This window comes from Canis aureus, chromosome 5, assembly GCF_053574225.1.
Source record: "Canis aureus isolate CA01 chromosome 5, VMU_Caureus_v.1.0, whole genome shotgun sequence".
NCBI lineage: Eukaryota > Metazoa > Chordata > Mammalia > Carnivora > Canidae > Canis > Canis aureus.
The window spans coordinates 78,698,708-78,725,545 of NC_135615.1; the positions used below are offsets into that span (position 1 = coordinate 78,698,708).

The following is a 26,838-nucleotide window of genomic DNA, read 5'->3' on the forward strand; positions in this document are numbered from 1 at the left end:
TGGTTCTCATTTAGCTCTAAAGTGCAGCCTGAGCATTGGGATTTAAAAAAAAAAAAATTATTTATTTATTTATTGATGAGAGACACAGAGAGAGAGAGAGAGAGGCAGAGGGAGAAGCAGGCTCCATTCAGGGATCCCGACGTGGGACTCGATCCTGTGACTCTAGGATTACACCCTGGGCTGAAGGCAGATGCTTAACCACTGAGCCACCCAGGGATCCTCAGAGCACTGGGATTTTTAAAAGCTGTACAGGTGATTCTGTGTAGCCAAGGTTGAAAACCAGTACCTTTTTTTTTTTTTTTTAAAGATTTTATTTATTGATTTATGGGAAACACAGAGAGAGGCAGAGACACAGGCAGAGGGAGAAACAGGCTCTTTACAGGGAGCCCAATGTGGGACTCCATCCCAGGACTCCAGGATCATGCCCCGAGCTGGTGGCAGACATTCAGTCTCTGAGCCACCTAGGCATCCCGAGAACCAGGACCTTGATTCACATCACTGGACATCAAATTGATTCCCTTATGAATGAGTTCTTAGAGCCTGAATGAGTATATTCTTGGGACTTCCTCTATCGGTAAGAAGCCTTCTGTGCTTCTTGAAAGTCTCAAGTGAGAACGGCGTTAAAGATTTGAAGGTCTCTTCATACTCGTGGCTCTTGTTTTATGTTCTCTGTATTCCGCAAAGTAGCTAGCTAGGTAAATGTGTGTTCTACTCAACCAGCTGGAATATTTTCTACTCAAGTCCCAAGATCTTGGGCCAGTGGAAGTAGGAAGCGCATTTTATTCCTGGGCACAATCTAAATTCTTTAGGCTAGCTTTTATCAGTAGTAAAACTGGCATTGTTATTTCTCTCTGACAGTTTTTTTTTTCTTTTTAGAACTTTGAAGTGGTAGAAAGATGATCACATTGGTTCCCTCAAATCCCAAAGCATGCTGCTGCTTCTTCCCTTCTAACTTCTTGTGTTTAACATAGTCACCAATGGAACATGTGACATTTGGAGTCTAGGTCAGGGCTTGTCTTGCAGGGCTTACTGCTTGGAGGAGAGGCAACAAAAATGGCCTACCTACCACAGGCACAGTGACACCATGTCACATCCACTGGTGTGACAAAATGGTAGTAGTGTTCATTCTGTGAGCTAAAACAGGTATGTGGGGGGAAGAGGGCATAATCTCTTGTATAGTTTTTCAGATTGGTCTTTGGCTTTTGTTTTCTTCTGTATAATTCTCCAAGATTTCACCTGTCCCTTTAAGTTTAAACCATATTTTTAAGATAACAAATCCATACTGTTTCTTCACCTGGACCTTTGCCTGAATATCTGCTGCATGTTTTCTCTTAGGTCATTCTGCGCTTACTTCATACTCAGTAGGGAGATAGTGTTCAGTCATAAACATCAGCAAACCTAGATTTTAATCTTAACTTTGCCATCTACGTACTTTGTGGCCTTATTTGGTGACTTTCCTGAGTTTCACTTTTTTTCATCTGTGGAGGAATGTGGGTAGAATTGGGAGCCCTTTCTGGTTCTTATGTCAAATGTCTTTCTGGTCTTATGTAGACCTCCTCTTTACTTAGATTACCCATGTCAGTCAAAATATGTAATGATAGAGTATTCCAGGTACATCCTTGTCTCTATGTTTGTGTTTTCTTTACTTAGAAAGCCTTTTGGTCTTTTACTTCTCAATTTTAAACTTCCTATACAGTCCATTTTAGTCATTTTTTCCTTGTGGATGGTTCCTGATCACTGTAGTCCACAAATAACTTGTTTTCTGAAGTACTACACAGCCACTGACATTACTGATTGGCATTCCTTAAAACATTTCTTGAATGGTTATTTGTTATACATGTACATAATTTAACTAAATTGTAAGCTCTTTGAGGATGAGACTGTGTTTTATAGTCTAATGCCCAGCATGGATGTACATTTACTAATTTCCTTTACCCTTTTTATATCCTAGTTGCCTAGTATGTGCTTTGTCCATAATAGCCATTCACTATTATGTCCATGTGGATTACTCTGTGGTCACTCTTGTTAACAGATTGGATAACTATCACATTTCAACATGAGATTGAGATTTGATAGCTTATAAAGGGAAAAACCTGTTTTTTTCCCCAAAATATATTTAGTGTGATAATTAATGCAGATTACATTGTGAATCTGTTCATATCATTTAATGAAAAAGTCCACACCCCTCTTTTTTTTAAAACTTTTTTAAAAATAATTTTTATTTGTTTAGTTTTTTAGTATAGTATAGGAGGATTAAAGTCTCAGGATGAAAATGTCCTTACCAAGATGTTGACTTACTGTTAACTGGTTTTATATAAATTCCAAGAGGGTGGGGACTTAGTGTTGTTAATCACTCTTATCTCCTGTTCCTAAAAATCTATGGCATGAGGTCGCTCTTCGTAAATATTTGTGAAATGAACGAGTGAGTGAATGAATAAATCTTAAAGAGTACTGAAAGTATTTATATTCTCTGTAGCTCTGCATTGTATTTGAGCTTTATATAAGCTGAAGAATGTCTTTTTGTATGGGTTTCTTTTGTGTGGGGAAGACCAGATGAGTAATGGGTTTGAACCACACCTGAAATTTGATTTGTGTCTGTTTTTCAGATGGTGTGAATATGACTGAAGGTCAGATAGGATAGACTGGGATGGTGATCCCAGTGATGTTGTCAGTTAAAGGATTTGGCAAGCAGCAGGATCAATGATATTGGGTCAAAATAGTGGTAGGAGGTGTGTCATAAAACTAGGAGTGCTGAGAACATATAATGAAGTGGGCAAATGGTAGGTGGCCTGGAGGAGCTTTGGAAATGAGGTATGGATAACCTGCAGTGATTATTTTTCTGGGCTCTGTAACCGACTTGAATGATCAGATCAGGATCTGTCAAAAGGGTAACATTTTTATTTTTATATTAGAGTTGCAATTAGAATATACACCAGTAAGAAGGAAACACTAATAAAAAGGAATGTAATGTGTCTTCTGCTCCTTTGACCTTAAATGTTTCAAACTTGAAGATTTTGAGAGAGGGAGAGTGCCCCCATGCATGAGCCGGGGGAGGGGAAGAGGGAGAATGAGAGAAATCCTCAGGTACACTCCTCACTGAATGTGGAGCCCAATGTGTTTATTGATTCCAGGACCTTGAGATCATGCCCTGAGCCAAAACGAAGAGCCAGATGCTTAACCAACTGAGCCACCTGAGATTTGTAGGTAGTTTTAAAAGTTTATCTTTTACAAAGTTTTGGTAATATGCTTATAATATGAAAATCATAAAAGAATTAGTGGCCTCTTTTCTTGGGTAGTATTTTTAAAAATATATTTTATTTATTTATTAGCACAAGCAGAGTGGAAGGGCAGAGGGAGAGGGAGAAGCAGATTCCTTGCTGAGTAGGGAGCCTGTCGTGTGGCTTGATCCCAGGACCCTTGGATCATGACCTGAGCCAAATCAGACACTTAACTGACTGAGCCACTCAGGTGTTCCTTGTGTATATATTTTAATTGGCTCCATTATGTGAAGTTATATGCTGAAAATGATCTTTATAGATGGGAAAATTAGACTGAATGGTGCCGTTAGTTAACCCTTGTTAGGTTAATTTTCTCTATTTTATAAGTAATAAAATAAATAAAATCTCTCATGTAATAATCATGTTCATAATTGTGAATGACTCCTGTTTACGAATTTCATTCTCCTTTCTTAACCCTATAGTGATCTGACATTTTAGATTAATTTAGAAGACTTTTTAAGAGTTATTAAAAATGATAGCATATGTTTATGTGTAGAAAATTTGTGGAAAGATGCATTAGAAACTTGACTAGTTACCTGTAGGAGAAAAAGGGTGGATGATGAAAGGTACTTTGGATCTGAGATCCATCTGTACTGGTACTTTCTACTTTAGATACTCTGTACCATTTGCAAATTTTTTTTTAAAGGGTGATCAAGTACTCTTATAAAAACTAGTATATTTAATAGCTCAGAAGTTCTACAGATCTGCCGACTTTGGTTGTATGTATAGATTTCCTTGTCTTATTTTCAGAATATGTGATGTTTACTCCTTCCTTTTTATTGACTAAGTAAATTTAGCCGGCATTCTTTGTTTTTGTTACATGTTTTTAATTCTCACTGAAGTACCATTTTATTTCAGAATTCATTATGGTTTCCAGAAAATTGCTTAGAGGCCCTTTGGGACCAGTAGAAGATTTATTCACTTGCAAATTATTACCTAGTAAAAATGAAGTTGCAAACTATATATGAATTTGACTTTTTTATTCTCCACACTCTGTGTAAAAGGCATTTATTTAGCTGTGTGACCTTCAGCATGTTACTTAACTTATGAGTATATCATTTTCCCCTCTTTGTTATTAGACATTCATTTTTGTAAGATTGTCTATCAGGACTTTTCCAAATCTCTGATTTTATAATTTCATACTCATTTCAACTCAAAAGACAGAATTCAGTGATTCTTAAAGTAGTGTTACAAGCAAAATTCTATTTAAGAAAAACCTATATAACTTTCAGATTAAATGTTAATTATTAAAATACATTTGCAATCTGATTTGTCTCTTTGGAATGCTAAACTAGTGCTGCTTAAAGTCATTCATATGCATATATAAAATCTTAAGTACTGTGGAATGGTATTTTGAAATGAAATTTTCCAGCACTGAAGATATATTAACTCTATGTGTGTGTCTTTTTAAGCAGATCAAATTTTTTATTTTTTTAAATTTATTATATTTTATTTATTATTATTATTATTTTTTAGATTTTACTTGTTTGAGAAGGAGTGTGAGAAAGAGAGCACAAGTGAAGGGGTGGGTAGAGGCAGAGGGAGACAGAGAAGCAGACTCCTTGCTGATGAGGGAACCCTGAGATCATGACCTGAAGTGAAGGCAGATGCTTGTAACTGCACCACCCAGGCTCCCCTCAGCATTTTCATTTTTAATCTTAGTTCTAGAAAATGAACCTTTTCTTTGTTTAGAACCTCAAAAGATGTGTTTTATGCCAATTGTAGCTTCATAGATAATTATACAATGAGTTATCAATCAAATTTAATTAAACTATGACAGCTTCTTTCATTAACTTTCCTTTAGTCCGTGAAGTTATAATATTGAGGAATATGCTTATGGTCCACGCCGTGGGGGTTTATTGTTTTCACAGTAAGTATTGTAAGCAGAGTGCACTGAAACTGACTTGTGATCCTTCTTTTTTTTTTTTTTTTTTTTTTTTTTTTTTTTTTTTTTTTTTTTTTTTTTTTACTTGTGATCCTTCTTGTGAACCTTGAACTGTTGCCTTTTTTAGAGAACCTCTGCTGGTTATTTGGCTTTTTAAAAAACATTTGAGCAAAAAAATGAAATGTCTTTAGTTTAAACTTTTCTGATGCCTCTTCCAGCTACAGATAGATTATTATTGTTGGAGTCCAAATTGGAAGCCAAAACACTTTATTTCCTCTGTGGTTTTCTGAATGAACTAGATTGAAAGGGTTAATGTGAAACAAAAATGCAGGTCCTGGAATTTTGTTCACTGGTAAAGTAAGATGTAGTGTAATCAGGGCATATAAGTGCTTTTTTGCTGGTGTGTGTTAATAGGCAAAGACTGGGTAGCTGCATGCTTGGAACCTTTTCTGTGCTTTTGCGGTCTTCATCCTTACTGTAGCCAGGCAGCTGGGGAGACATCCCCTAAAGAGGCAGAACTCCCATCCTCCCTCTTCTCCTGCCCGCCCACCCCCCCTTTTTTAAACTATATACTGGGACATTCAATGGTCTTGCATTGACCAAAAAGACAAAGAGTGCTTTCATAAGAGGGAGTTTAGCCCTACCCGGTGTGCTGGGCCTTTGTTAGGGCTTGCACTAGGCCTTTCTCTTTCACCACCCCCAGTTTCATTGTTCATACTTTGCAGCAGCAACAGGATCAGTTTTAGAATTTTACCTCCTTACTTTAAAATAAACAGTTGCGAAGCAAAATCCAGTATCTTGTAATGAAAAATGTAAAGAAAAGCAAAGTTTCATTTCCTTTGGTGGTTTTTTGATAACAAAAATGCCATTACTGCTTAAGTGCCATCATGCAAGACTTGCCTTGTTGAAGTTATTCTTTGTCATTATAAGTCAAAAGGAACTTTCTTTTTTGTGTGAATTAGATGTATCCCATCTAATTCATTTTTTTTGGTTTTTGTTTTTGTTTAAATTCAATTAGCCAACATATAGTACATCATTAGTTTCAGATGTAGAGTTCAGTAATTCCTCAGTTGCGTATAACGCCCAGTGCTCATCACATTAGGTGCCCTCAATGCCCATCACCCAATTACCCCATCCCCCCACTTGCCTCCCCTCCAGCACCATCTAACTCACTGTTGATGCTTGATATTCTTTTTTTTGGGGGGTTTCCAAGTTTTATTCAAGAATTCATACAAAATATTTGAGATAAATGAGTTTTAATCCTCCTTTTCCTCCTCTTCCTCGTCCTGGTTAATCTGGAAGTAACGCAACTCGTAACTCTCTTTGCTGTTAGCAACTATGCGCAACCAGTCACGGAGGTTATTCTTCTTCAAATATTTTTTGGTGAGATATTTCAAATACCTTTTGGAAAAAGGCACCTCAGAAGTTACAGTAATTTTGCTCTTGCTTCTTTCGATGGTTACAACCCCTCCACCGAGATTCCCAGCTTTTCCATTCACTTTGATTCTCTCTTGAAGAAACTGCTCAAAATTGGCAGCATCCATGATTCCATCTTCTACCGGGTAGGTGCAATCAAGGGTAAACTTCAGAACTTGCTTCTTTTTTTTACCCCCCTTCGCCACAAGCTTTTTCACGGGCGCCATGGCGGCAGCCGATGCTTGATATTCATTCATGAAATTCAAGAATCTTTTTCACCAATGTCAGATAGTTTTTAAATTACTCAGTGTTTTTGTTTTATTAGATAATATGAACTCAAGCCTTTAGACAGTTAAATAGGTTATTCAAAGAATGCTTCTTGCCCCAATTAACAAGAAAAAAGTTAATAGTGTTGTCTTTGCCTTACATTTTGATTATATAGAAGTAAACCATCAATATGAAATAAGCAAAAGTTATTTTTTAAATTTTTATTTATTTTTTAAGTAGGCTTCATGCCCAGCGTGGAACACACTGAACTCACAACCCTGAGATCAAACGCTGTTATTAAGTGTGGTGGATGCTTGACTGACTGAGCCACCCAGGTACTCCCCCATTTTTTAGAAAAAGATTTATTTATTTATGAGAGCAAGAGCATAGGAGGAAGAGAGAAACTTAAGTAGACTTGCCCTTAGTGTGGGGCTCTTTCTGACAACCTAAGATCATGACCTGAGTGGATAAACCAAGAATCAGACGCTTAAATGACTAGGCCATCTAGGCACCCACACCCCATTTTTTTTTTTTTTTTTTTAAAGATTTTGTTCTTTTAAAGATTTTATTTATTCATGAGAGAGACAGAGAGAGAGGAAGGCAGAGACATAGGCAGAGGGAGAAGCAGACTCCATGCAGGGAGGTCAATGTGGTACTCGATCCCAGGACTCCAGGATCATGCTCTGGGCTAAAGGCAGGCTCTAAACTGCTGAGCCATCCAGGGATCCCCAAGATTTTATTTTTGGTGGCACTTGGGCGAATCAGTCTTGAGCATCTGCCTTTGGCTCAGGTTATGATCCTGGGGTCCTGGGATGAAGTCCTGGATCAGGCTCCCCACAGGGAGCCTGCTTCTCCTTTTGCTTATGTCTCTGCCTTTCTCTCTGTCTCTCATGAATAAATAAATAAAATCTTTAAAAAAATCAGGATTTTATTTTTTAAGTAATCTGTATATCCAATATGGGTCTTGAACTTATATCCATGAGATCAAGTGTTACATGCTCTTCCAATTGTGCCAGCCAGGCACCCCTAAGCAAAAGTTATTTTTTAAGATTTATTTGTTTGAGAGAGATTGTGCATGTGGGAGCAAGTGCACATGTGAGGAGGAGGGAAACAGAGAGGGAGAGAGAGAATCTCAAGTGGACTCCTTATTACACATGGAACCTGATGTAGGCTTGATCCTTCCACCCTATGATCATGATCTCAGGCAAAATCAAGAGTCAGATGCTTAATTGACTTAGCCACCAAAAAGTCCTTTTTAAAATAGCACGTTTGAATGTGGAAACTATCAGAGAAAGCTGGACTATATTTTACAATTTTTTTTTTTTTTAAGTAGGCTCTACACTGGGCTCAAACTCACAATTGTGAGATCAAGACCTGAGCTAAGATCAAGAGGCAGGCACATAACCAACTGAGCTACTCAGGCACCCCTACAATTTTAGTTTTAATTCCATTTTACTTTTAATTTTGAGTTATCTCTATTATTTTTGTTTTACATAGGTGATTCATCTTCCAATGAGATATTTTATGCATAAAGTTATATACAGAATAATGTAACAGTAGAGCATGTACCACCCAGATTTGTTGTATTCGTATTCTGGAGAGATTTGGGACAATTTTATTGAACCCTAAAATATCTTTTAATCAGTGATCCTGTGAAAGTTTATGATTCTTTATTTCCTTATCTGTCACTGATTTCCCTCTTAGACAAGTCATTTGTTAAGGTAAACTTAGCGAGTGTCACAGTTTGTTAACTTTGCCACTACACAGTGACTCCTAGAAAGTATTTGTAAATACTTATTGAAAGTATTATTTTAAGTTCTGTTTAATAACCTCAGTATTAAATATGTGTACTAAATATTTAGATGCTAAAGCTTGGTAGTCGCATATCCTGTGAAGAGAATATGATATACGACTTGGTGAAAATTAACTCACAGTTAATGTTACTTAAGCTGTTACATAAATATGAAGTTGAACTCTGAGGGAAATTCTCTATTGTTTTGTCATTGGTTCTGCTGTTACTCTGATTTTTTTTTTTTCTTGTGAATTTGTTTTTATTGGGATACAAGGGATGGGTTGGGAAATGTAATGTGGGTTATGCCTGACCAGGTAGATGTTCATTCTGATCTTCCTGGGATAGCTCTGGAGCTTTTCTTTGGAGTGAGCTGCTGTTCTTGCTCCTGGCAGCCTCTTCAGGTCCACTGCTGAGTGGCTTCTCTTTGGAAGAGAATTTCCTCTTTTTTCCTGGGGATGCTCCTATTTCCTGCCTTTTCACCATAACTAACTGGTTCCTATTTGGGGAAAGATTTCTTCCTCTTGGGAAGACTTATACTAACCAGCTCCTCCTTGGAAAAATACTTCTTTTTCTTGGGTTTGGAGACAGAGACAAATGGGTCTTCCATTCCATTTTCCTGTGGAGTCTCCTGGGGCTTTTGCTTTTTTCTTCTTTTGGATGTTTCACTTGTCTCCACACATACCTCTGGGATACTACTGCTGTTTTCTGAAGACACAAGGGCAAGGGCAGCCAGCCATTTCTTCTCCTTCAAGTTTTTCTTCTGCTTCTCCAGCTTCTTAGCCATCTCAGTAGCTATTTCTTCTGTCTGAACCATTGCCTCCTTCATGATATCCAGATTCTTTACTGGAGTCTCTCCTGTCTCATAAATGGACAGTTGCTCCTCAGCTTGCTCTCGAAGCTTCTCCCCAAATACACTTGTGGGCACCGCAGAGAAGCAATCAGTTTGTACGGCAATACTGCATTTGTTTGTCAGGTATTGGGAGATGTGGCCTTTGTTCTGGGCAGCTGCTTGGCCAATGAAGGTGGAGTGGAAAATAAGCTCATATTTTGGGGTGTTACCCCTTGTCTTCAGGGCTCTGGAAATCTGGTCCCTTTGCTGGGACCTGGGAATCACTCAGACAGCAGTGCTATTCTGATTTTTATACTAGAAAGAGAAATTGCTCTTGGAGGTCAGTATTAGTAGTAGTTTATTGTATGTCCAACATAGACCAGGCACTGGGTTAAATGCCTTAAGTAAATCCTCTAATGTGTTTATTGACTCTATAAAGTAGGTACTATTATTGTACTCATTTTCCAGGTGAAGACGTTAAAGATGTTAAGGTAACTTCCTTAGAAGTCACACAGGTAGTAAGTGAAAGAAATGGAATACTAAAATCATGTTTGTGCTCTAGGCTGTGATATGAATAAACTGCCTCCTGAGTTCAGTGTTTTTAGAACTGTTGTAATAAACCTCTTTGACACATTCTTAATTGATCTATTTCAGTTAAATTCTGAGTTTCTAATTGAAGTATGTTCAAGTTCTTTGAAACCTAGATTTTGGCTGAAATTATTGGTTCTAGTTTATAGATTAAAGGGCTTTGGTGGAATGTGTGTGATTCAACTCGGAGCTCTTGATCTAAAATTGGAACCACTGGCTTGGTCCGTCTCAATTGCTGTACCTATTACAGACAGACATCTAATGAGGTGTGGGTGTTTAGCAACTTAACCTGAAGCTAGAGAAAAGGAAAAAAGTTTTAGGAGAAGCGAAGAACAAAGAGTCTTTGTTTTTCTAGTGGTTTGACCTATGCTGATGAGTGAGGCAGTGTTGGAAGGGCCTAGAGTGTGAGATCCTAAGGATGAGGTGAAGATGGAGAGCTGAATGATGTGGGCTGAGGCCTCGTTGGAATGGCTACCCTGGGGAAACAGGAGTAAAGGCTGCCATTGCTACATTTGTTTTAGCATTTTACACTAAATTTGAGCTAATGGAATGCATTCCAGCATAAATACCAGTTTGTTCTTTTTTTTTTTTTTTTTTTTTCAGAAAGAACATTAATGAGTAATCATATTTCATTTCTCAAATGCACAGTAGTTCTCTGTCAGTGTGAATGAAAAGCCCTTTGGATTTTTTTCATGACCTCATTTGAGGACCGTTTTTGCATGAATTTAGCATAACTACATTTATGGGATTCTCTGGTGCCCTTACTTACTTGGAGCAGTGTGCTTCTGGCCTGCTTACCTAGATTTACAATGCTCTAGGATTTTTATTCTGGATATTAGTGGTGTTCAAATTCTGCTCCTGGCATCTGTGGGCCCTGTGTGAAAGAGTTTTCATAGGATAGCATGTTATTTAGAGGCTGAGGAGAGGTCAGAACTATTTTAGTAATTGTTGTAAGATATTTTTTGCCTTTTTCACTTTATTGACATTTTCACTGATGGTACAAAATTATGGGTGGGTCACACTACTGGTGCCTTAGCACGAATCAAAATAATAGTACCAAACCGCACTTGTAATTATTGTGTTTTTCACCAGCCTACATTCTCAAAAAAAAAAGCAAAAGTACCAGTTTCACTTAATATCTTTGTTTTACTTAATATCTTTCATGAAACAGAAAACTTTCTCATTTTGTTAAATCTTGACCCTTCAGGGTTGCCTGGGTGGCTCAGTGATTGAGCATCTCCTTTTGGCTCAGGTCGTGATCCCTGGCTTCTGCGATCAAGTCCCACGTCAGGCTCCCTGCAAAGAGCCTGCTTCTCCCTTTGCCTATGTCTCTGCCTCTCTCTCTCTGTCTCTCATGAATAAATAAATAAAATCTTAAAAAAAAAATCTTGATCCTTCGGTAGACATCTTCTCGATGTTCTGTGTGATGGAAGGGGAGGAATGCATAAAGTACTTCTGTTAAATAGTTGCCTAGTAGTTTTGTTTTTTTTTTAAAAGATTATTTTAGAGAGCACAAGCGGGAGGGGCAGAGGTTGAGGCCGAAAGAATCTAAAGCAGACTCCATGCTGAGCGCAGAATCTGATGTGGGTTTGATCTTATGACCTTGACATTCACAGCCTGAGCCAAAACCCAGAGTCAAATACCTACCTGACTGTACCACCCAGGCACCCTTCTACTAGTGGTTTAAACCACTTGTGTGAGTGAGTTGCAGGTAGAACTAACCACTTTTTAAGAATATGAATATGTTTATTTTTTAGAGAAAGCATGATGAGCAGGGAGAGATAAAGGGAGAGGGATAGAGAGAGATTTTTTTTTTTTCCCAAGATTTTATTTATTCATTTGAGCTACACAGAGAGAGGCAGAGACCTAGGCAGAGGGAGAAGCAGGCTTCTCACAGGGAGCCCAATGTGAGACTTGATTCCCTGGACCCAGGATCACACTCTGAGCTGAAGGCAGACGCTCATCTGCTTAGCTACTCAGGTGTCCCTGAAAATCAGAATATTGGAAACTTCTATCTGCCACCATGATTTAGACAGCTTCCCAGTACTTAATAGACTTTTCTGAGGAATTCATTGGTAATATTAACAGATTTTATTTTTAATACTATACAATGAAATGTGCCAATATTTGGAAAATCTGCAAAACTTAATGTACCAATATTTCTATCAATGCAGATGTTACAAAATTATGCATAGGTGAAAGATCCATTTAAAATGCAATATAGAACAATTAATTTTAATGTAACTGTGTATGAAAAGTTAGTTAATATGGTTTCAGTTTCCATATTGTATGTAATCTTTAAGAACTACCACCTGTCAAGTTTTGGTGTATACCAAAAAAGAATATGCACAGTTGTCAGGAAAGGCTGTTAATATACTACTCCTTTTCCAAACCACACATGCATGAGATTAGATTTTATTCATTGACTTCAAAATAACACATTGCAACAGACTGAATGTATAAGCACATATTAAGAGTTCACCTGGTCTTCTAGTAAACGAAATATTAAAGAGATTTAGAAGATTTGCAGAAATTTAAAACAATGTCACTATTTCCCCTAAATTAAAATAAAAAATGTTATTTATATTAACATATAATTGTTTTATTAGTAGTACCTCATAATAACTTAATATTCAAAATTTTTCTTAGTTTTAATTTTTATTGTGGTATAAATACATGGGTATAACCCATTTAAGCCAAAGCTCTTTAGGTTCCATAATAATTTTTATGTGTAAAGGTATTGCAACCATAAGGTTTAGAATATTGAAGTAGATCATTTCAATGAAAGCTGTCCTTGTTAGTTCTTGTTATTATTATTTTTAAAAAGATTTTGTTTATTTATTCATGAAAGACACAGAGCGAGAGAGGCAGAGACATAGGCAGTGGGAGAAGCAGGTTCCATGCAGGAAGCTTTATGTGGGACTCAATTCCAGGACTCCGGGATCATGCCCTGAGCTAAAGGCAGATGCTCAACCGCTGAGCCACCCAGGTGTCCCAGTTCTTGTTATTTTAATGAAGTCATTCTTTTACTGGAGAAAGAAAACTTTAACTGTTGTAGTTTATTTCGATGTTACAGTTAAATTATTTGTTAGGGATTATACCCAACACCTCATATGTATTATTTAATTTTCATTGGTACCTATGAAGTATAAATAACTATTATTATTCCCATTTACAGATAATAAAATAAAAGGGTCTCAATAATTTTAAGTAACTTGCCAGAATCGTATAGCTAGTCAGGATTTGTATCTTGCATCTTGATACCAGAGCTCTTTTTTTTTTTTTGCCCTGAGAGTACATGCGCATGCTGAGGTGAGAGAAGGCAGAGAAGAATCTTAGGCAGGCTCTGTGCCCATTGTGGAGCCTGAGTCAGGGCTAGATCTTTGGAACCTGAGATCATGACCTGAGCTGAAATCAAGAGTCAGACACTCAACTGGCTGAGTCATCCAGACGTCCCCAGAGTTCATATTCTTAATCACAGAAAATGTTTGTCTTTATTTTTTTTTTTTAAGATTTTATTTATTTATTCATGAGAGACACAGGGAGAGAGAGAGGGGCGGAGACACAGGCAGAGGGAGAAGCAGGCTCCATGCACGTAACCCCACACGGGACTCGATCCCGGGTCTCCAGGATCACACCCTGGGCCGAAGGCGGCGCTAAACCCCTGAGCCACCCGGGCTGCCCAATGTTTGTCTTTATTGTCTGCTTTTTTCTTTTTCTTTTTCTTTTTTTTTTTTTTTTTAATTGTCTGCTTTTTTCTTAGATTTAATGTCAGTTAGTAGTTGTATCTAAGATGATATTTACTTACATAATATTTTCATATTTTTTATCTTTTCTGTTTTCATAAAGTTTTTCTTCTGTACTTTGTAAAGAATAGCATGGAAGTCAAAGACATAGGGGATAGAAACAGTGTCAGTTGAATGCCATATTCTAGGAGGTGTACATCCTACTTAATCATTGTCATAATCTCATGAGATAGCTGTTGGGATAGAGATTCAAAGTTAGGTCTTACTCTTCCTAAAAGTGGTTATTTACTTTGCATTCTATCTGCTTCCTCCCATGCAACATGGTTGGGTAGGGGAAAATGGGGGGCATTCAGCTCTTACTTTTTGCCCAGTTTTTTTTTTTTTTTTTTCTTTTTCTTTTTCTTTTTCTTTTTCTTTTTCTTTTTTTTTCTTTCTTTTTCTTTTTCTTTTTCTTTTTTCTTTCTTTTTTTCTTTTTCTTTTTCTTTTTCTTTTTCTTTTTCTTTTTCTTTTTCTTTTTCTATTCCTATTCCTATTCCTATTCCTATTCCTATTCCTATTCCTATTCCTATTCCTATTCCTATTCCCCTTTCTCCATATTACCTACTGGAGTCGTCTTCTCCTAAACACGGGTTATCTGGGATGTTGGTGGCCTCTTCATAGATTGTGTTCATTGCTGCCTGTATCTAGGTAGGTTGGCTAGAAGAGATGCAGGGTATCTAGGATTTAGGTACTTTGATTTAATATTTAGGTACTTTGATAGGATATTTGAAGGAGTATCTGTACTCTTGGAAGATGCTAGGGCTGGCTGGAATGCCATGTCCTTCTTTCTAGTCTTCACCTGAGAAAGTGATCCTTTTGGTCATTCAGACCAAGACTTACTTTCGAGAGTAATCCCTACCCTAACAGCCTTTTTCAAGACAAAAAGTGAAGCAAACAGCTTTGCATTCTAATAATTTTGGAACAAATTTGTTTGGTGAATTCTTCGGTGATTTTATAAAAAAAGTCTTTTGTCTAGTTGGATAAAGGATGTTAACGTAAGGAAAATGAGAAAGTGTCTGGGAGCGTCTGGGTGGCTCAGTCACTTAAGCTTCTGCCTTCAGCTCAGGTCATGATCCCAGAATCTTGGGATTGAACCCCGCAGTCCCACTTCCCCACTTTGGGCTCTGCTCAGTTGGGAGGCTGTTTCTCCCTCTCCCCATGCTTGTGCTCTCTCTTGCTCTCTCTATCAAACAAATAAAATCTTTTAAAAAATGGAAAGTGTCTGAGTAGTGTTCTCTTGTATCAGATACCATTTATTGAACACCTAGTATGTACTGAGTTCTTTTTTTTTTTTACTGAGTTCTTTATGAAGATTATATATTGTATTTAATCCTTAAAACAATTCTTTGAGGTATTTCCTGTCTCCTTTTCCAAAAAATAATGTAACAGACGCTAAATGAAAGGAAGCAACATGAAATTTCTTACAACAGAGTAGGAAAGCCAGGAATTTAATCCATGTAGTAGTTGGGAGTTGAAAAGATTCAGATTAGTGGAGGGTAGAGGGAAAGCATTCCAGGCATTGGGAGTTGCAAGATCAGTCAGCAAAGAGCCTGTTACTTAGGCAAGATTTCAATTTATTTAAGGAATGAGAAATAAAATTTAAGTAGGAAAGCTCCCAGGTAGTGGTGGTGGTAATCAAATCACAGGATTTGGGTTTAGACATAAAAAACAGTTGAGTGATTTATTGTTCATTGATGACCAGTGTTGTTCAGGGTGATTGAGCTGATGATAACTGTTGTGAATTGAAGGGGAAGAGACTCTAGTTAGGAAAATGTAAGCAGCTGCTGTAGGTACAGAATGATTTGAATTGAGGAGATGGCCCTGGCCTTTAGAAATGGAAGGTGAAGATAGCTTCTAGAAAAATTACAAAAATGGCATAGCAAGGAAATTGAATGAATATACTGGTTGAAATTGTATACCAGCAATTAGCTTGCACATTAGTTAATTGTACTGTTGCTGTGTTGAAGTAGAATTAGTATAGATTGATCCATTTTAGCCAGTAGGATTTTAATACAAAAAATGTTTAATGCAGTAGAATTTGATATATAGCAAATTGACTTTGTCTTGGAATAATTATATGCATCTTGGCGGAGGGGAATATAACCTAGTGTGGTACTGTAACATTTGGAAATTGAGTGATAGGAGAGAGTGGTTGGGATGTTTTGTACATGGTAGTGTACTGATAGTGGTCAGATGGTTAATTCTGAAGTTGCATAGTCAAAATTACTCACAGAAGTCTCTCTCAAAGGAGTCCTGTCAGATACCACTCTACTGTGTCTCACTAAGTTTGGTATAGTCCCTTTTTCTTCCCGATTGTGTTTCTTTCCTGTTTGAGGATAGGATAATTCAGTGTTATTTGGAGGCTAGGTTATATAATAAACAGATATTTAACATTAAAGTTACACTTAAAACTTTGAGAACCAAAGATATTAGTCAGTTCAGATCTTGGATCTTATGCTGATTCTGAAGCATATGCTCCTTGAATGAAAAGGAAAATGACAGCACTACTCACATTTCCTTGCATTTCTCTTCTCTGCCCTCCTTGTGGCATGGTTGAATTTGTGTAAGTTAAATGCAGGAATGATGAGACTATATAAATACATACTTGCACTCATAAATGTTATATTTTGTTTATATATGCTAAGAAACTTGGAAACTGCTAATTTCTATGGCCTCAATTCTAACAGGAATGTTTTTTCATATGTTTTTTTAAACACAAGTTAAATTTGAATTCAAAAGTAATTTATCACTTTTGCATTGTCTTACTATCTTGATCTCACTTTTCCTCCTAATTAAGTTGAGCACTAACACAATAAAATGATATATTTGGGGCAAAGCATATTCCAGGTATCAGCACAGACACTTTCTACATATTTATACAAGTGAAAAGTATAATATTTCTGTTAGTTTTATGTTCACTAAGCCTGTGATAAACATCTTTTAACTTAGTACTTTATTTTTTTAATTTTTTATTATTTTAAAGATTTTATTTATTTATTCATGAGAGACAGAGAGAGAGAGAGAGAGAGGCAGAGACACAGGCAGAGGGAGAAGCAGGCTCCATGCCGGGAGCCCGGGAGCCCGACATGGGACTAGATCCCAGGTCTCCAGGATCATACCCTGAGGCAAAGGCAGGCGCCAAACTGCTGAGCCACCCAGGGATCCCCCTAACTTAGTACTTTAAAAAATATGTTTATAAAATAGTGTTTACAGATGATGAAAAAATTCAACAGGACAAAAGACTGTATATAGCAAAATTAAATCTTTTCATCCTTAGTCCCTAGTTATGATTCTCAGAGGCAGCCACAGTTATCAGTTCCTAAGGTGTTCTTTTATTTATTTTTTTAATATTTAATTATTCTTGAGAGACACAGAGAGGCAGAGACATAGACAGAGGGAGAAGAAGCAGGCTTCTTGCAGGAACCTGATGTGGGACTCGATCTGGGGACTCAATCCGAGGACTTCAGGATCACACCCTGAGCAGGAAGGCAGACGCTCAACCACTGAGCCACCCAGGCATCCCTCTTATGTGTTCTTTTAGAGGAGTTCTGAACATAGGCAATCATGTAATATAGCTTCACAAACATTTAAATTTCCCAAACTATCAAATTTATTAAATATTTCTAGGTACCAAGTGAGAGAAGAAATTAAATTGTTCCCAGTCCTTTAAAAATGTAACAGGATTTTTTTTTTACTTTATAAATAGTTTTATTTTATAAGGCTCCATGCACAGCATGTCCTCAACATGGGACTTGAATTCATAACCCTGGAATCAAGACCTGAGCTGATACCAAGGGTCATATACTTAACTGAATTAGACACCAGGTTGTTAGGCATAAATTTTAATGGAGAACCAGGTTACAGATTTTTAATTCTGATTTTGTGATTTCCAAGCCATGTAACTTAGGACAAGCGGAATTTTTATATAAATTCTTTTTTGAGGCTTACTATGTATTTATACAGTTTTATGCAACTTTTTTTAAATAGAGAAATCATATATAGTATTATTAAATAGTTACAGGCAAGGGATGCCTGGGTGGCTCAGCGGTTAAGCGCCTGCCTTTGTCTCCGGATTTCCAGGATCGGGTCCTGCATCGGTCTCCTGCAAGGAAGCCTACTTCTGTCTCTGCCTCTCTCTGTGTCTCTCATGAATAAATAAATAGAATCTTAAAAAAAATTAGTTACAGGCAGTAAATCTTTGGTTTGCTGTTTTCATAAGATTTTTATTTAAATAAATAGACGTTGGAGTGCCTGCGTGTTGTAGTTGGTTTAGCGTCCGACTCTTGGTTTTGGTTCATACCATGATCTCAGGGTTGTGAGACTGAGCCCTGCATCAAGCCCTGAGTTAGTCTCCACACTCAGCCGGGAATCTTGCTTGAGATATTCTCTCTCCCTCCCCTCTACCTCTCTCCCTCGCTCTCTCTAAAATAAATAAATCTTAAAAAAAATTAGCAGACCTAGAAAGTATCGACAGTCCTTAATTGACATAATCATCAAGTTTATTTATTTTTAAAAATATTTTATTTATTCATGAGAGACAAGCAGAGACATAGGCAGAGAGAGAAGCAGGCTCCCCACACAGAACCATGTGGGATTTGATCCTGGATCCAGGATCACACCCTAAGCTGAAGGCAGACGCTCAACTGCTGAGCCACCAGGCGTCCCAGTCATCAAGTTTGGAGGGAGACCAGCTCTACTTTAGCCTGACTTGGGAATGTATTGGTCTGGAACCTTGATGTAAAGAGAAGGGGGTACTGAGATAGGAAGCAGCAGGTGCAACCAGAGCACCTTTCATGAATTTAAAATATTCATAATGTGGCATTATTTGGTTTGAAGCATTATGTGAAAGTTCAGAAATTCTGTATACCTACTTGTGCTTGAATGTTAAGTGTCAAAATATACCAGACCACTTAGAAGTTACTTTTTATTAAAATATTATTTCATCTTTATACTAAGGCATGCCATTTGTGGATAAAGAAAAGTTAATCTGTTTAATTCTAGGAGTAAGTGTTTAGATACTATTCTTGGATTTATGTTCATACTAATCATTGTGTGCATTTCAGATAAGAAAGGAGCGTAAGCTCCTTTGTTTTGGGAACCTCATTAGAAAGATAAGAGCAGGTTTTTGGTTTGTTTTTTTTTAAGATTTTATTTATTTATTCATGAGAGACACAGAGACAGAGAGAGGCAGAGACACAGACAGAGGGAGAAGCAGGCTCCATGCAGGGAGCCTGATGGGGGTCTGGATCCTGGGACACCAGGATCACACCCTGGGCCGAAGGCAAGCGCTAATCTGTTGAGCCACCTGGGGATTCCTGTAAAATTTTTTTAAGTAGCCTTTATGCTTATCTTTGAGTTTATTGTGGGGCTTGAACTCACAACCCTGAGGATCACAACCTGAGCTGAGATCAAGAGCCGAAATTTAACTGACTAAGCCACCCAAGTGCCACTATTTTTGTTATTTTTAAGGTGTGGTTTTTTTTTTTTTTTTTTGTAATCTCTACACCCAATGAAGGGCTTGAACTCACCACCCCAAATCAAGCATCATACATTCTACCATCTGAGCCAGCCAGGCACCCACCCTTCTATTTAATAATTTTTATTATAACATTCTTCACTTTCAGAATTTTTAAAAGGGATTTATCTATCTATCTATCTATCTATCTATCTATTTGAAAGAGAGGGAATGAGCTGAAGGAAGGGCAGAGGGATAGGTAGAGAAAATCTCAAGCGTGGAGTCACTTGTGATGTTTGATCTCAGGACCCTGAGATTGTGACCTTAGCCAAAACCAAGATCTGACATGCAACCTACTGAGCAACCCAGGCACCCCCACCTTTGATCTTTATAAGATTATTTTCTTTTGGCGAAAAATTAGATTGTCTTAAAAAATGTAAGTGGGCAGGGGACTTTGGAGATAAGTTTTGTTCCTAAAAGGGTATTGATTTTCTGTATAGGTCTTCTTGATAGCTAGCTTTGTGTGAACAAGTACTTTTAGTAATCTGACTTCTGCCCTGTGATAGTTGGGTGGATTAATTTCGCTAATGACCCCAGTTGTTCACATGTAAGTTAGGAAAGCAGTTTCTTCTCCCTGACTCTTCCATATAAACTATGAGTTGAGAACTATTAAATTTGTGTGATAACTTGTTCACTTTGGGGAGAATAGTTAGGTCAGAATCAATAAGTTTCACAGCAGAGAGAAAATATTTGAAGAGGTGAATTAATGTCTGTTTAGAAGTTCACTATCTAAAGTGGCAAAAGTCAATCAGTATCTTTCAGAATTGTATTAGATGTGGAAAGGATTGCATTCTTTCTACCTTCTCTTTTCATCTCAGGATATGTCAGAGGCTCCCAAAGACCTTTTCCTTACCACATCTTTCACCCTAGCTTTTCTAAGCTCTGCAGAGCGAAGTAGGAGAGTTCTTGAATGGTTAGCAAGTTGATGGGAAACTGAGATAGCTTTCTGAAATACCTTGCCATCTGAATGGTCCAGAGAAAGGAGCATCACAATTTTAATGGGAGAGCTATTTATAATAATTAATGTCTACTCTATGTGCTGTTCAGATTATGAACCCTATTTTGTTAAATCTTTGCAGCATTCCCACAAAGAATAGTTGAGGAAACTGAGGTTTGAGGAGTTCAGATCATTGCTCCCAAGATAATCTAGCTAGTAAATGAGGAAGTTGGAATTCAAATTCTTTTCTTTCACACTTCCAAAGTACTTGTCCTTCCTACTATGTCACTCTTTTGTCATTATCTAGGGATATATTACGCAGTCCAAAAGTAACCCAAATAGTTAATTTTTTCCTAAAATATATCTTGTGTTCCATTCAGTGACAGATTAAGGGTTTTATTGCCTGTAATGTTAAATTTTCATTACCTGATTTATGGCATACTTCCTTGGCTCAGTCTGAAGAGCATGAGACTCTTTATCTCAGGGTTGTGAGTTTGAGCCCCATTTTGGGTGTAAAGATTACTTAAAAAAAAAAAAAGCAGTCAAACTTTAAATTTTCATTACTTGATTCAATAGGAGCCTGAAAGCTCTTGCCTTGAACATTTTTTTCTGGGAAGATAATTCTGTAAGATTGATTCAAAATGTTAGTTAGTCTTAGGTAAAGTACTTGTATTTTTTTCTTCCTATATTTGTATTCTGTGCTTTTTCTAGTTAAAAGAGAAAATCAAGTGTTGAAGCACAGACTGGGTATAGACAGTAATGAAGAAGAAAGTGCATAGTAGTTGTGGTGGTGAATAATATTTTGAAAAAGTTAGTCTGTGGGGTGCCTGGGTGGGTCAGTTGGGTAAATATCTCCCTTGGGCTCAGGTCATGATCTCAGGAACCTGAGTCTGCTCCCTGCTGAGTGGGGAGTCTGCTTCTCCCTCTGTCCCTCCCTTCAACTCATTCTCTGTCTCTGGTTCTCTGTCAAATAAATAAAATCTTAAAAAAAGTATTCTAAAATCTGTGCTAAATTATAGCATTTGAAGTTTTTAGTAAGAGCTCTTTGAAGAGAATTGAGTGATTTGAATATCACTGTTGAATATAGAAGTGAATGAATATGAATTGACCTATTTTCATTATCATATTTTCATTTTTAAAGATTTTATTTATTTGTGAGAGAGGGAGAGAATGAGTGGAGGGAGGGACATAGGAGGCAGACTCCCCGTGGAGCAGGGAATCTAACTGGGGACTTGATCCTGGGACCCCAGGAGCACAACCTGAGCAGAAGGCAGACACTTAACTTTCTGAACCACCCAGGCACATTCAAATTATCATTTTTAAAAATTGAAAAATATATATAGACTACCATTATGCCTGTGTGGTACCTTTGTTTTACATTAAAATTTATTATAGTCTGAAATGGGCTGTACACTTTTTATTTCAATATTGTGTTAGTTTTTATTTATTTTTATTTTTTTTAATTTTTATTTATTTATGATAGTCACAGAGAGAGAGAGAGAGGCAGAGAGAGAGGCAGAGACACAGGCAGAGGGAGAAGCAGGCTCCATGCACTGGGAGCCCGACGTGGGATTCGATCCCGGGTCTCCAGGATCGCGCCCTGGGCCAAAGTCAGGCACCAAACCGCTGCGCCACCCAGGAATCCCTTGTGTTAGTTTTTAAAAATGTTTAATTTCTAGAGGAATTTCTACATACAGATACCTCTCTGTTTTTTACAGTTAAAACTGAGAATTATGTAACTGATATTTCTCTTTGTACTCTGGCTACCATGAAGCTCAAAGTCTAACTTTTGCAATATTGTGGGACCTTATAGACTGCAGTCTTTGTTATATTTGCACTTTTACTTTCATTTAAATATTCTGTGATACATGTATTTTTTTGTAAACTCCCTCAAGTCTATGGTGAGCTACAGCCAAGGCATAAATAAGATAAAGTAATGAGAAAATAAACTCTATCATGGCCAGAACTAAAACAAAATAAGAGAATAAAAGCTTTTGCAGTTTTTAAAAGAATGGTGATACAAATTTCTTTAATGTATGTATGAATTCACATTTGTATGTGTATTTAAGCCTTTATATTCATAAAATCATACTAAAATGGGATATTCAGCTTATTAAACTTTAATAGTGTCCAACACTGGAGGGCTGTAATGGAATAATAAAATTGACAGCCAGACAACCTTTTTTATTCCCCACTCCTCTCTCCAGTAATCTTACTAATGAGCAGTGACATAGACAAAGGTAGAGAAAGTTATATTTATTTATATGTTACGCTCAATAATATATACATGTAAACTACCTAATCACTTTCTGAATGCTAGAGTCAATTGTACATGTATTCTATATACCCAGGATTATTTTAGAACCAAGGTATGGCTATTATTTAAAAGATGGTTACTTAAATAGCAGGTGGTCACATTTCCTTGTTTTTTCTAACATTACATCTCTTTACAAGATGCTGTATTTGATTAAATAACAAGAGGGTCTGGGCGATGTTTCTGTACTTGTGGGAGAATATATTGCAGTTTTTATTTAATCTTATTTTAGTTAGTGATTTTTTAAAAAGATTTAATTATTTATTTTAGAGAGAGAGCCAGTGCATGGAAGCATGAGTGGGAGAAGGGGCAGAGGGAGAGAATCTTTAAAGTAGACTACCCACTGAATGCAAAGCCAGTTGGTTGTTTTCATTGCTCAGTTTTGTGGTTGTCCCACAACCCTGAGAAGAAGACCTGAGCTGAAACCAAAAGTCTCAGAGGCTTTAACAGACTGAGCCACCCGGGTGCCCCTGTTTAGCGAGTTTTAATTAGAAGTTTCATACTACTGGGATTTGGTGTTTGGCCTACAGTAGTAGGGTTGGTTTATATACTTCATTTGGACTATGTTAACCTTTTCTCTACCTACCTATTTAGGTACCTACTTCAGAGGTCAGAGAGAACCTTGACATGTAAAACTGAAGTCAGAGAAATGTAAATAACTTATTATAGCTGTATATATAGCTGAATCAAATTGACCATAATTTTGCTTTTATCCAGTCCCCCTTTTTCTACAGTAGGAAAATATTGATCACTCCCCTCCTTCATATAGCTGTGATAATTCTCTTGCTAATACTATCATCACTTGTTTCGTTAATAAAAAACACATGAAGAGTATAGCTGTCTTGTGGAGTGCCTTACCTGCCCTGCAGCCTCAGAACTCAAAGTCTTTCTTATGGACAAGACTTGTGACTGTAAACACTAATTAGTTTTTAAAATATTTTATTTATGCATTTAGAGCACAAGCGGGGGGAGGGAAAGGGACAAGCAGACCCTGTGCTCAACAGGGAGCCTGATATGTGAGCCCCCTTCTCTGACTCCAAGATCATGACCCCAGATGAAATTAAAAGTCAACCATTCAACTGGCTGAGCCACCCAGGTGCCCAAAATTAGTGTTTTAAATACCTACCATGAAAAAAAAAAAAAAAATACCTACCATGATAGCTAACCTTATTGAGGTTTATTATATGTAAGACACCTTAAATATATTATTTCCATTTTGAGAAATAATCACCATTTTATTCAACTTAAAAAAAAATACTGAGACAGTTTTAGCAACAGGCTAAGTATAACAGCCTATGTGGTCTGAATCTTTTGATTCTCGGGATTTTTTTGAAGGTCTGCAGGTTGGTTACCTTTGTCCTGATATGTCAGCAGTTAGAGGGTAAAGAAAGTGTTATGGATTTAGTGTTCACTTTCCTGGATAGTGGTGTGGCTGGCCCTAGGGTACTCCAGTACCACTGCATCTGTGGGGTTTCCTCCCACCTCAGTGGCTAAGGGCAGGGTCCTTTGCTGATTTTGCCTTTGTCTTACCCTCAGGGCTGTGGTCCTTTTCCTTCTTTCTCTGCAGTTAGTTAGTTAATTAATTAATTAATTAAAAAGATTTTGTTTATTCGTGAGAGACACACAGAGAGAGACAGAGACATTGGCAGAGGGAGAAGCTGGCTCCATGCAGGAAATCGGATGCAAGACTTGATTCTGGGACTCCAGGATTATACCCTGAGCTGAAGGCAGACGCTTGACTGTTGAGCCACCCAGGTTTCCCTCTACAGTTTAAATATTATGTTAATGAACTTTGAATTCTGTATCCTTAGATCAAATTTTTAGCCTCAATTGTGTATTTATATACCCAGTTTGTGTATTTTTGTCTCCAGTAGGCATTTCAGACCTCCTGATTTTCTTCTCACTCCTTCTTCCACCTGTTCCTTTCTAGTTTTGGTAAATAGTACTATTACCTAAGTAGCTGCTCAAGATAAAGCATCTATAAGCCATTCTTTGTTTATACCTTTTTTTCTTTTCTTTCTTTCTTTCTTTTTATTTTTTGAAGGGTCTGCAATTTTACTCTCCTTGCAAGATAGCAAGTTAATCTGTTACTGTTTATTGGATCCTGGAACAACACCCAAAACTCCTGAGTCAGAGACAAAGGACTTTATTATTCCTAGCAAAAGTAGTAGCCAGTGCTTCATATTAGCTTGTATCTATTCTTGTCTCATATACTTTCCTTCTTAAAAAAATGTATTTGAGAGAAAACAAGTCAGCAAAAGAGTACAAGTGATGTGCGGGGCGTGAGGAAATGGGGGTGGGCAGAAGGACAAGCAAGTTGTCTGCTGAGTGCGGAGCCGGTCTCTCTCTAGGCTCAATCCTAGGACCCTGAGATCATGACCTGAGGTTCACCTCAGATGCTTAACAAACTGAGCCCCTCCTTTCCTTCTTACTGCAGTAGTAAATCCTGTTGATTTTTTTTTTTTAATCCTGTTGATTTTAACTTGGCTTTTTCTCTCCTATTTATTTCTTCTGCAGTCTTCTAAATCTTAATCATCTCTTACCTAGACAATTGATATAGTCCCTAACTAGTCTTATTTCTTCTTCTACCCTCTTCCAGTTAATTCTTCATAAGGAATCAGAGTGGTCTTTAAAAACACTACTAATTTTATTCTCCTCCTCTGTTTAAACTCTGGTATTGCCCAAGACCTTAGATTTCACACTGCTTACCAGATGCTGCACAGCTCTGAAAGATGTAACTCACACTTAAATTTTTAAACTCTCTGATAACCATTCCCTACACACTTCTTCCTTCCTCTAGTCTCGTGATCCTTGAACACAGTCCTTTCCCACTTCAGGTTTTTGCATTCAGTGACTCTCTTCCTGGAATACTCTTTCTCTTGCTCTTCTAGGATTTCCATCCTTCAAATCTCCACTCAGATGTTACCTCTTCTGCCTTATTGAGAATACTATAATCTACCTCTGATATCATTCATTTTCTTTTTGAAAAATATTTAAATTCAGTTTGGAGCAGCCCGGGTGGCTCAGCGGTTTAGTGCCGCCTTCAGCCCAAGGGGTGATCCTGGAGACCTAGGATCGAGTCCCGCATCAGGCTCCCTGGATGGAGCCTGCTTCTCCCTCTGCCTGTGTCTCTGCCTCTCTCTCTCTCTCTCTCTGTCTGTGTGACTATCATGAATAAATAAATAAAATCTTAAAAAAAAAAAAAAGAATCCAGATCTGCATGATAAAATGAAATAAGCACCAATGTAAAGTGTTCTGTATACATTGAAGTGATTGGTTATTATGCACAGAATACCTCAAACCTACCTTTGTGGCAACGTTATGTGGAAGGAAAACACATGGAAAATAATTTATCACAGACAATGTGAATTAGAAAGCAGAGTTATGAAGTAAAGAAAGTTTATATAATCTGTGGTTCTTTGATAATACAAAAGTGTCTGTCGTCTGCTTTACTCTCACAGGATTATGCTACATCCACCTCTTGTTAAGTGGTCCAAGTATGTCAGTCTGTTTCACTGGAAAAGACTAAAAGGAGACTTAGTTCTCAGATATTTGAAGGGTTTTCCTATAGAGTAGTGTCACTGGGTATGTAGAATCCTTGCATTTGATATTAGCTTGAATAGTGAGGCACTTCAACTATAATGTGGTATGGCTTTTACTGTTGATGAAGTAACCATGAGTTTTTACCTTGCGAAGTTATTTCTACTGGTCACTTTTTTTTTTTTTTTTTTTTTTTTAAGAGGGCAGCCCCGGTGGCGCAGTGGTTTAGCGCCGCCTGCAGCCCGGGGTGTGATCCTGGAGACCCTGGATCGAGTCCTGCGTCGGGCTCCCTGCATGGAGCCTGCTTCTCCCTCTGCCTGTGTCTCTACCTCTCTCTCGCTCTCTCTGAATGAATAAATAAGTAAATCTTAAAAAAAAAAGATTTTATTTGTTTATTCATGAGAGACACAGAAAGAGACAGGGAGAGGGAGAAGTAGGCTCCCTGCAAGGAGCCCTATGTGGGACTCAGTCCTGTATCCCCAGGTCATGCCATGATCTGAAGGCAGACGTTCAACTGCTAAACCATCCAGGCATCCCTCTACTGGTCAGCTTTTATCTGTGTTACCGTTTTTTTTAGCATACATAAATACTTTGACTCATTTCTATGTACTGTAATTAAATCTTTCCTTTGGTACATGTACAAGCAGTATTGACCCGCTTGTTTAGTATTAAGGTGCCTCGGCTTGGAGTT

General features: G+C 37.5%; 1 protein-coding gene and 1 pseudogene across 6 annotated transcripts in view; one reads left to right on the forward strand and one right to left on the reverse strand.

Annotated features, from left to right (window-relative positions):
- Positions 1–26,838, forward strand: part of EIF4G3 (eukaryotic translation initiation factor 4 gamma 3) — a 331,329-nt gene that overhangs the window by 61,030 nt on the left and 243,461 nt on the right. The gene's annotated exons all lie outside the window — the stretch shown is intronic.
- Positions 6,352–6,816, reverse strand: LOC144313526 (large ribosomal subunit protein eL22 pseudogene; annotated as a pseudogene).